This window comes from Plectrocnemia conspersa, unplaced genomic scaffold (assembly GCF_051122295.1).
Source record: "Plectrocnemia conspersa isolate PC_06_02 unplaced genomic scaffold, ASM5112229v1 ptg000012l, whole genome shotgun sequence".
NCBI lineage: Eukaryota > Metazoa > Arthropoda > Insecta > Trichoptera > Polycentropodidae > Plectrocnemia > Plectrocnemia conspersa.
The window spans coordinates 13382020-13394337 of record NW_028277176.1 but is presented as its reverse complement, the minus strand read 5'-3'; the positions used below and the strand labels follow the sequence as shown (position 1 = coordinate 13394337).

The following is a 12318-nucleotide window of genomic DNA, read 5'->3' as shown; positions in this document are numbered from 1 at the left end:
AGGTAGAAAAAATGCACTGTAGGAACAATGATTTGTTACCAACTCTCGTTTTTGGCTACGGTTTTATATCCTTAGAATATTTTAAGTCGAAAAATAAAAGCATATTGATTAGATATATTTTTTTATCTTAAGGAACATAGAAAATTGCCAGCTTTTTGTTGATGTAACGCAAGATTAGGATAGGTTAATTTTATTTGCTTTTCCTACACATCTCTTGGTTTGGTTGTAATGCAAAACTATGTGAAGTCATGTTGACAGCTTTATCATTTTTGGGACATACAACACCAAATTAAGACTTTATATCGAAAATGATTACAACGTATTTGTAACCATTTATTAAAGGATTACATAAAATAATAATTTTTTGCTATTAGTAATTCAAAATATATGGCAAACAACTTTGAGAATGGGGTACTAACGTACCCCGCTTCGCACAAATTGAGTTAAAAACTCTTGTTAACCCTATATTAGTAGATGGAAAGCATGATAAAAATAATACGCATATAAGAGGTAGGAAAACATTTTACATAAAATGAAATAATAATTACCTGATGGTATTGAAATAGCTACCATGCGAAGCTAGTAATACATTCTTAGAATAACCACAGTGTATTCATCGACAGAATTTGTCTTGCATTTAGATATCAAAAACATTTTTTGCGGTAACCGTATAAATCTGATATAAATATAACACGACCGAACAAAATATATACATATTATATTGTATGTATGTATATAAACTAACTTCCGTCAGAATACAATTATTAAATACAGTGGAATGTGAAATTCTAACAAACAAAAATGAAATTCTTTAACATAGACGGGTTTTTCCACCACAACAAAAAAAAGAAAAATTACACGTCCATTACAAAATGCCTTAAAACAAACTTTGCAATTAGTCAACGCAGCACTCGCTTTTTTCTTGAACAACCTTGTTTTGTCCGTAAATAATGACCGTTGATTGCAACGTTTGTTCAGTCGGACAAAGAACAAAATTGCTCTAACTCCAAAGTGGTTCGAGTTAATTGTGTATTGTGCGTCTTGGATTGCGTTTAATATCAGACAAGAGTCAACCAAACGCGCCCCCAGTCGTAAAAGTAGTTGGTAGATTATGGTGGTGTGAAAACTGCCTCCAAAAGTGCGGTCGCAGATGTTCCGATTCAACTATTAATCAAAGCGACCCTTTGGAAGAGTGCGTTCACCTTGTTTTGACCTTTCATTTTATATCCGTTGAAGTTTATCTTCAATTAAGAATGGCGATAAATACGATTCGACGCTTTATATGTAAATATGTGTAGGATTTTGTTTTGTAAAACGAATTAATTATGTTTTATTTAAACAATGCTAAATTATTTATGGCATTTTTTGTATCCCACCTCCAGAGAAACAATGATGGAATGCATAAATAATAATCGATTTTTTTTTTTAAATTAATCTATAGTTCTTACGTCATTGTTCTTCTGGAGGTACGATATATTGTTATGAACCAGAAAGAATCGTTGACACAAGAATAGAAAGAAAGATCGATTGTAGTATGCGGTCCTTTATTCTTTAGTTTACATTTTGCAACTAAAACAATAATTTGGTTTCTAGACTTATTATTCCAGTGTGACGCATATACATACCTATGTGCTACAAAGCTTTTATACATTGCCTATATCTACGTTTCGGAATTTGTAAACAATAAACATCATGTGTAATCACGTGATCGATGAAATCTAATACAAAACCCGTGGATCCATACCAATATACTTATTGTTCAAGACGCAACATTATATTCGGTTGTTTTTATATGGCAATAAGTATATAAACCAATATAAAACAAACACAGTCTTTTATTAAAAAAATATTGTATTTGACATGTATTTACATAGATTTCAGAGATTAAAACCTACTTAACTGTCCTTTTATTGTCTTGATAAAATTAAAATAGAAAACAATCGCCAAACAACCATACTACTTAAAATAATGTTATATCACTTGACCAAACGCCGGCCTTTTGATATAATTTTTATTAGATTATTAATATTATTTTTCAGACAAAAACATATTGTATACATATGTATGTATGTATATGTTTTAACTTCTAGTCACAGAGATATCTATTTGCTCTACGTTACTGCATATATAGGAAATGAACCATACATAATGGATAAGTCTGATATTGATTCTAGAAGTCACATACATACGTACTTATTTATTTTATCCCAAGGTGTCCATCATTATGTTTTTGATGTAAAATATCTCGTATATTTTTAATAACCATAATGATGTCGCAAGACACATATGACAAAACATAACGTTAAGGCCTTGCTCTAACAATTAACGTGCACTGGCACATTCATTAGTATTAGTTTAGCGCTCGTTTCACTATGCGAGTTATATAATTCGACACGCTTTACTCGACTATATAATTTAATATCTATTTACTACGAGTATATATTGTATAAACTAGTGACGCATAGACAACATTGATGGTTAATGTGAAGCTTTGATGTCTTATTTTTAGTTTTTGAGTCGTTATGAGTAGGAAGTAATGATTTATTACTTATTAATCTATAAATAATACTGGTGCTATGACGCTTGTTAAAATAAGGACATGACTTTAGTGGATTTAAGTTAGTAGCGAATTTTGAATCCATAAACTATCAGTTTAGGCGGAAGTTTTTTAAGCAGAAATATTTCCGGACATATTTATATTTAATACTAATATTAACCAAGGATTTTTTATGCATATTGCCAAAGTTTAACATTAAGGCGTTAAGAATGCTCGGCTTCGCTATGCGGAGCGCGTGTCGTTTTGACAGTTTATCAGCAATTAGAGTTCTGTACGATATGATTAGAGGATTAAAAAAATACTTAGATATTTATACAAGGAGTATGGGTCGTATCCATATTTTAATTACAATGCCTTTTGATAGGATATTTCGGATACAAATTATTTTATACATTATTGACACAGCGTATATTTAATAGAGTACTTTTTAAGTGACTGAAGGGATTGTGTCGATAATCTGTTGATTCTCGGTGATTTTCAAAGCTGTGGAAAGAGAGTAGTGATCGCATCCCTTATTCTTGCCCATTACGGACAGAACGTCAGCTCCCGAAAACGCTGTCCTGCTTCTCAACGAGTTTGTAAAACATAAGGATGTTTTGGGCAATAGCTATGAGGAGCTAAAATAATTTATTTGGGATAGTGCACATTTCTTATAGGTGTACGCCATAATAATTTAACAAAATATTTATTGATTTTTAATTTTAAAGTTTATTTTGACACGCAGCGCGTTTTTTTTTGGTATTACACTTTTAACTGCCAATATTTTTATGACCACACAACTCTAAAATTTAAAATATTTGCCCGATAAGCTTATGTTTTTGTTAGAGAAAATGCCCATTTTTTTAATACAATAAATCCATATTTTTTTTTTTTATATATTTTTTAATATTTTAATCATAAATTGTCATTTGTTTATGCTCAATTAGCCGCGCTGTGTGAATTACTTGTATATTCTATTATATTAATTTAAATAAAATTAAGATCATTGTGACCTAACAGGTTACCATAATGCGTCAAGATGCATTAAAATAAAAAGTAATGCACAAAAAATATCTATGGACAGATGAGTCTGCAAGGACGAGATCGTGACTCGAAGGCGTTGTGGAACCCAAAATTAGAATTCATCGAGAATTGTCTAATTGTCAACAGCAAGCACCTTTTCGTGGTTTGAGGAAATGTTTAGCAACATAACTATCTATGAGAACTCACTGAACCGACAATAACCAAATATTCTCATATGAAGGTTTCTAAAAAATCTCTTCTGAATTTTTTCGATTAAGAGTTGTTCTAACCTAACATTTTTTAAAGCAAAAAAAATGTTTTTTAAAATTTCACGACTGCTGTTGCGATTGTGACAAATGCAATTCGGCCTTTAACGGTTTGTTCTAGGGTTTTTGCGCAGTTAAGATCATTATTATAAACTAAAACAATATCCTTTAAAGGTATATATGTTTAAAGTTTTTATTTATTTAGATACAAATTAGGTTTATTGTTTTCTCGTTGCCTTCTATGCAGAATTTGTTAGTTATTTTTGTTTTATTTTTTCAAATTGTACGATTTGCTTCAAGATATAATTTTTCCCAACTGAGTGCTTCAAATTAATTTTGCACCATACTGCTTTTTTTGTACCACTCATTCAGGTGATGTGGCAGTGTCGTTTCGCTCCCTGGCGTTACATTCGTCGTAATTACGACGCAAAGCCCCAAATTAAAGCGGCCTAATTTGCGCAGATGCGAAAAACAAGCGAATTTGCGTTCGCGTATGAAATACCAAAGCGAAAAAATGCGTTTGTGCGACACGTTTCGCTCGGGCGTATAATACAATATAAATAATGAGTAAAACATTCAGAAAAAAAATAATTATGGAGATTATGGGATGTACTTGGGTGGCGTGTTTAAAAGTATTTCGAGTAAAGTGAAATAACTTGTATCATATCAATTTATAAACATATAGAGTACATACAAGTAGTACACAATAAAATTAATTCATAATATGTAAATTTATTGTATTTTATTATATTAAACTTACAATTTTTAATCAGCTCGATCGACCATTCTAATATTATTGTACATATTTTTTGTAGTATATTTAATAATATAATTATTCACTTCTCTAAAGATGTCATAATTGCTTTCTGCACCATTAAATGGTTATTTATTTTCTTTGTGAATCTAGCTATCCCGCACGAGACAAGTGCAGGTGTATCGAAAAATCAGAGATCAACTTGATTGTTCGTGACAAAAAATCAATCTTGAAATATTTGGTACTATGTTGATATATTCTAGAATTTATGGTGTATCGTAAATCGTCCGGGATTCTGGGAATAGATTCACTTTTATCAACAATTCATTGCCAGATTTATAACATGGACGGTTCAATACATGTAAGATGAATGATATAACATGTTAGTTAAATGTATTTATGATCATTATTAATACGAGAGGCGTTTCAATGCGCAATTAGTAATTAATTATTAAAACAACAATTCTTTTCAATGTTTTCTAATTGCACATTTATTCATATCCAAATGAATTGCTCATATTTTATCGTATTCATATATAAAACACACATCAATGAATTGACTTTGCGAATTTTGATATGAAAGCTTCTCACGCACACGACATATAAAATACCACATGACTAATTAACGAGCAAGCCGAATAGAATCGATTAATCACGGGAGTCATTTAATCCTTTGACAGCCTTAGTTTCGCAAGCGAATGAATGGAGCAATCCGCGAAACGCGCAGGCATACCTTAAATCTTGACGCGGATAATGCTTCTTTAGACTTCAGCCTCCTTTATCATCCCACCTCAAGATTAAAAAGTGTAAACTTTTAACGATCGGACGGGATTCAATTAAGAACTTTGACGTCGATACTTGATAACGTAAAATTTTAGCTGGCGTTTTTTGCTCTTCAGCGCTTGTCAATAAAAGTTCTGCCACGCACCCACAGTCAATATAAATGGGGCTACGACCGCGTGTATTTGTCGTAAATGTTGTGTTTGTGTTGTGCTCTATCTTTCTGTCAGAAATGGTCTTTCGCGAAGGAAGAGTACCTTAACTGGGTAGAGAATATCTATTGTATTACTCGAACGTATTTGTATGTGTTTATTATCTGTTTCACAGGAGTATGTAATATTTTATTTAAAATATCTATTGAGTACGTTTGTTTTAGAAATTCAAGATAGAATATCGAATTCTATTCCAGATGTTTGTATTGTGTTAAAAAAGCGTACCTTACACATAGGTGTACATACACTGTCAATCGGATCCTACGCCTCGAACATGTTAAATAATGCATTTGTGGTATGGCACTAAAACCCATCCAATCGAATATATTTTCATAAATTCGATAAACAAATATTTCAGCGGTTAATACACTGCAGCATGCATATTTCAATACTTCCAATGCATCGCAAACCGATAAAGCATTTTTTATTATTTGAAAATGATATTTGAGTTGTGGAATTTATGGACGCGATTCATAAATTAATATATACACAGTGACTATAATAGTTAATTTCTAATATTCATACGAATTAAATATCGATGGGTCTGTTTTGTATTACAAAATGTACCTAAGGTCAGCTTTAAATTTAAATTTTAGATATAAACTGAATAATAAGTAAATTTTAAATAAATCCGTCCGTATTATACTAACTATATATGCTCAGTAAATAAATATAAATGGTTGGTAACTTTATCATAAACTGTCAGTAAGGCTTCAATTGATGATAATATTCCGTCATAGCGTCAAACCAAAATTAATTAATTTTATTATTAAATACATACTTAAAATACTGTTCTGACCTGAGTGTCAATGTGTTTATTTTTATACTATTCAAAGTTATTTCATCGTACATGTTCATTGCGCAACAATTTTAAGTGACGTCTGCGTACAGTTTACATAATTTTGTTAAGTTCTCGTAGCCCGAAGGAACCAGTCTTCTCCGAAGATCGGATTGAACTTTGGATTCCAGACGTAGCTGGATTAGAATTGACGCAAAGAGGGGAAGTAGCTGCTTTTTCGGTCTTCTCAGTGTCGATGGTAGCGTAGCTTCACTTGGTTTCGAGTTCATACGAATTCTCGTGTGTTAGAAATCAAGAGCTCTGGTGGAAAAAGTGCTTTTTTCATACACTTGGTCTGTCCGGGGGAGTTTTCGGCTGGCCCACTGTTTGCTGCGATGGACAATTACGAATATTTGGAGATGTAATTCGATTTTTTTATCATTTGTCTGTTTTCTTACTAAACATTTTTGTGTTTCGTTACCGTTAGTTTTAATAGATTGGAGGTCCGACAACAAGCAATTTTTCATTTCACTTGCTGCTTTTGTGAATGTAATTGACATTTTGAACGGTTGTTAAGAAGGATGCATTTTAGCTGATCCCTGTATTGTCACACACGGTATGCATTACGAAGGTCTAAAAACATTTCGCGTTGGTAAAGATTTGGTGTATTGCGCTTTTAACGCGCAAGACAAGTTTTTCCCACGGTATATTACAATAAAAGCGTCGGAACTGTGGATAATCGATGATGGACCATTCAATACTAATATATTTAAATTTATACATACACGATTAGTATTTTAGAAGAAATATACATGCATATGATATGATACATTTGTGATTTTAAATATTTTATTTTCTATTATTAGTCATTTAATATCTAGCAACGCATATAATTGTTCTCTGTTAAAATAATAACATTCGATCAAAATATTATATAACTAACCATTTAGTTTAAAAATATGACCTTCAATTTAAAAAACAGATCTTTAAATTATTGCATTAACGTAAAATAATTGTAATAAACAATTAAGTGACTTTTGGTCCTTGAAAGCAAAATAATATGGATGAATTTAAAACATTTTTGAATTCATTTCAAAATTGAATCAGATGTGTGATTTAATTTTACTTTAAAATTTTAAATAATACATCGATGGATTGTAGAGGTGGTAATGTAGCTTATTGATATATGTATTAAATATTTAGATATCAGGAAACAGATGGGCTTAAAATTGTAGTACAAAAAGAGTTTCGTCTTCCTCTCCTGCTTTTAACCAATTAGCGTAACTAAACGAAGATTCCCGTCTTTTGCATAAAACGTGTTGAGTAGTTGGAAAAGTGTTATAATGTCTACTAGAACTTAAGTGATTCATATTCTTACCTAAATATTCTGGTGGAATATTTTACATTTACATATATTTTCCATATTTCTAAAAATACAGATTTTTTTATGTCATCCGTTGTAATAATTAGAATAGTTCACTTCTAATAATTATTCTATTTTTTCAGACAAATAAATAAACATTTAAAATTTATCATTTTTATATTAGAAACTTCAACAATTTAGTAAAATATTTTTATATGCACATTAATTAAAAAAATAAATATAATGATTACTTTACTCCCACGTATTCCGTACGTCTGGTGGCATTCGTAATTACAGCGCATATATTAACACCATAAAACACTGTAATTTAAGGATGGTGTTTCTTTTGAAATTCTCTACCGAATAAGAATTTATACATACACACTTAAGTATGTATTGTACATACAGTAAACTACGCTTTTCGTTCTCCTCGTCCTACTTCATACTGCTGTGTTAGAGCGAATGAATCACGTGCGTTACATAACATTGTTTCAAAGACATTAAAAAAATAGGTAACGCGTTTGTTTTCTATCCAATAAAAATAAACTCTGTAAATAGTGAAACAACGAAAAATATTTATTTGTGTACACAAAGTCTATACATCTGCAACAATCTGTTATTTACCTTTATTACAGTTCATTTATCTTAAAGGTTTATGTTTCACAAAGTAAACATTCTATCAATTAAATTCACATCATCATCCATATAAAAATACATTTTATTAATATTTTATTTTTAACGACATGCTAGTAATGTATGTTAAGGTAAAGGTACATAATTCAAAATTCAGCTTATTCACGCGGTTTATTTTCGTACGAGTTGAAACGTAGCGCGACACGTTTTTGAAAACCGAATTTGACGCATGAGTGATAATTTTCAAAAGTCACTTTACACAACTCGCATTCGCTACAACTCTGAAAACGTGCATTATAAAAGTTGTTGGGGTACAATTTGGTATGAAGCATTCGCAAATTGGCCACGATTTAATTAATCGTTCTTTAATTAGTGGATTTAAACGCAATTTCGTGTAAAGAAGCATTATAATTCAAACTAATATCAAATGGTAAATACTAATTAATATATTTGAATGTCAATATTTTTATGAAATGTTAATTTTGTATTGTGAAGTGTATAGTTGCAGTCGATTTTTATAAAATACTGTTTCGGGAATCATTTTTTTTTTGCTGATTTTACATCCCTGGTTAAAAGTTGGTTTAACTGTCATAAATGGTTAACGACCGTGTTGCTTAATTTAAAACTGCATAATATACTATCTGACAAATTTTATTTGCCGTTGTGTATAATGTGTAGCTTTCACCCATAGTTCGTTATAGTTCATAGATCTTTCACGCGTTCGTAAATTCTAGAGTTGTAAAAATTGTGAGGGCCCAAACTCGTAATATTGCGGTGAGTATAGGCTTCACAATTTACAATTATTAAAATAGATGTCACTCATTTACGTCTGGTATCTCACTACATACTAAGTAGTTCTTGATTGTGTTGACATGGTTGTATGTAGTTATTTATCATAAAATGTGTAATAAACACATTTTATGTTGCAAAGGAAGCAACAGTAAAGAAATAAATAATTTAGAAATTAAACGGAGGAAGCGGCGGTGATTTTTTTTTAATATATATTAAGTTGATTTATAATGCTTATCTATTATATGCATACTTTAGTTTTAAATAAATAATTTTTAAGTAAATAAAATTATTTTAAAGTTTTTATATGTTAATATTAATATTTTCTTATATTTTTATGCTAACCAATGGACTCAGCGGTAAGTGTTTGATTATATAATAAGGTCGTCAATTTTATAATCAACCATAAGTTATTGTCATACTTGCCTTGAACCAGGGTCGTGAGAATCATAGACTCCTTGTCGTACCAACCTTGGATAGCATGTATTCCGGTCATAATTTTCACACGTTTTCCACTCGACGTTCAATAATTCTTATTATTCAAAGCTATAATTATGTTTGCCCATTATATACATTTTTAAAATAAACAAATCGATTATTAAAATCCCTTGAATCGATTCCGGCTAAAAATAAAAGCTAATATTTAAGACAAACACTGTCAAATTGAAGTTGAGAATAATAGCGTGTTGTATCCATCGACGTACATATATTTTTTAAACAAATAGTTAAACGCTTATATTTCGTGAATTTAATAAAAAAATAGTATTCTTCGATTGTCTTCTGTCTTCGTGAAAAAAGACAATCGTTTCGGCTGTTTGTGGGAAAACTTGCCCGTATGTGTGTTTATGACTCACGTGACAAATTATGCAGTTATGTCATCGTTTGTTGTGTTTAGTTTGTTGCACAATAGAAGTGGTTTACACGTCGCCATTAAGTCATAATCCTTTTTATGCGTATAACACTATAAATGTTTTTATTCAATGTGTGCGATTATGATGCGATACCGTAAAGTTATATTCTTTTTTATGTATGTACTCAATATCTCAGTGCTGTATAAACGAAAGTACAAAATTAAATATGTATTATAGAATAAATAATTTAAAACTGGATTTAACTTTTGAGACGAACGTTAATTTATAATTCAGTCAGACAATCGAGGGTCAAATAAGTATCTTATTTATCTCACTAAACAACTGTGTTGGATCCTAAGTTGATAATATCAAATGGAATTTGATGGCAACTACGCGCGGTTTAGTAATTAATTAAAAACGCTAAAGCGAAGTGCTTAATTCACATTATGACGGGACAATAAATATCTCGTAATTTCAGTTAAATTTCCTATTAAGGTTTCGCGCACATGTGAGTCTGCGAAGTACGGCTTAATCCTTTAGCCGTCTTAAGTGACGTATTAAATATTTATTAATTATCTCTCACTTCAAACTACCGAAGCAATTAATGATTAATTAATATATATGTACTTCGTGCGTTATTTTAAACATAATGTTTATCCCTCTTTCTTACGTAAATATATTAATGTGATTTAGCATCATTATATTTTTTTCCTCTAGCTGTTTTACATTTTTAATATCGTTAATAATAACTGCACTTTTTATCTTTCGTTGTAACCTGGCAGGCGTAAGCCCAGTCTGTTTCAAAAGGTTGAATCAATATGAACTATAATTTATAATCAATAGATGCAATTTTATAACTAGGGTCGGTATTTTAGTAATTGCGCATTTTTATGAATAAGAATTCGAGTATGCAGCGGGTACCGAGCCCGTGGTCTTTGGGTTATAGTCCGGACCTTACAGACTACGCTATTCCGGCCTTATTTGATTTCGTTACCTTGTACGCTTGCAGTTGTAAATTTATATTATAGCAGTTGTGGTAATATACAATACTTTTGTTTAACTGAAAACGCAGAAAGCTGTAATAAATATAATTCTTTCAGATTTTTTTTTTGGTTCAAATTCGTCTCTAAAGACACGATTATTGCGGTAGTTTTAAAACTTTATTGTAAATATCTGTATAGTTGGTTTGTTAATTTAATCCACCATTTTTTAAATGGCGGCCATTCCAAACATTAAAAATTCACACCTACGATATAAAAAACTCGAAAAAATTTAAGAAATATTAATTTTGTTGAAAAAATCGTAGACAAAAGTAGAGGTTAAAAATATTTTTTGAGTTATAAGACGTCAAAAATGTTATATATATATAAATAAAAATACACTAGGCATACATTTAACCGACGATTTTTTAACTCTGTATTTTTGTTTAAGGCTAGTTACATAAATAAGTTGAAGACACCAGAATACATGTAAAATTCTCTATTTATATATGTTTTTAAATTTAATAAGCTTATCAACGGCTTTTGACATTAATTTGATACATTACACATATTCGCGTCACCGGCTCTCAACAGTTTTTTTTTACAAATGATATGTAATTAGGTAAAATTAAGAAGCCTTTCATTCAAGGAAAATAAAATCGAGTTATAATACATAATTAAAGTAACAAAATATTAATCTAATCCAATAGATTTATGAACTGCTCTAATGCTGCAATATTGTATTTATTTACTTATATTATATAATATATAAAATCTGGCCAATCGATAATGGTGCAAAGAAATTATATTGCTTCATTTTATGAGATATAAATTTATTCATGATAACATGTTTTAGTTTGTAGACGGATTTACAATAGATAGTTTCAGAGACTAACATCATGCGTTACAAGCGGATTTTAAGCTTTTGATCACGTTATTTTCAAATATGATATACTTTGACTTATTCTCAATTATTAAATATTTGCGCGACGAGAAGGATTCTCAATTATTTATAGTTTTCAACTATTCGAATATTGAATAAAAAATGGACGAAATATGCGAATATTAAAATATATTAGTATTTTTTTTAATGGTTTTTATCGATATTAATTTGTTTAACCAATTAGTGAAAAATATGAAAAAAATATAAAATGACCGAATTTTTATTTAATTAAAAAAAATATTGCTTATTAATAATTATGTTAATTAATCATTAATTACTTTCATAATCTTTTAAAATCTTATAAAATATGCATAACACAATGCTGCGCAAATTATTAATCAGTGCGGGCGTCAAAAGGAAAATGCTTAATTTATTATTTTACATACTTTTTGATCAGGAAAGTCATTTCA

General features: G+C 30.0%; 1 protein-coding gene across 1 annotated transcript in view; it reads left to right on the top strand.

The window, feature by feature from the left end:
* LOC148228270 (uncharacterized) overlaps positions 1–12318 on the top strand; it is a 43617-nt gene that overhangs the window by 17659 nt on the left and 13640 nt on the right. The window lies entirely within an intron of this gene.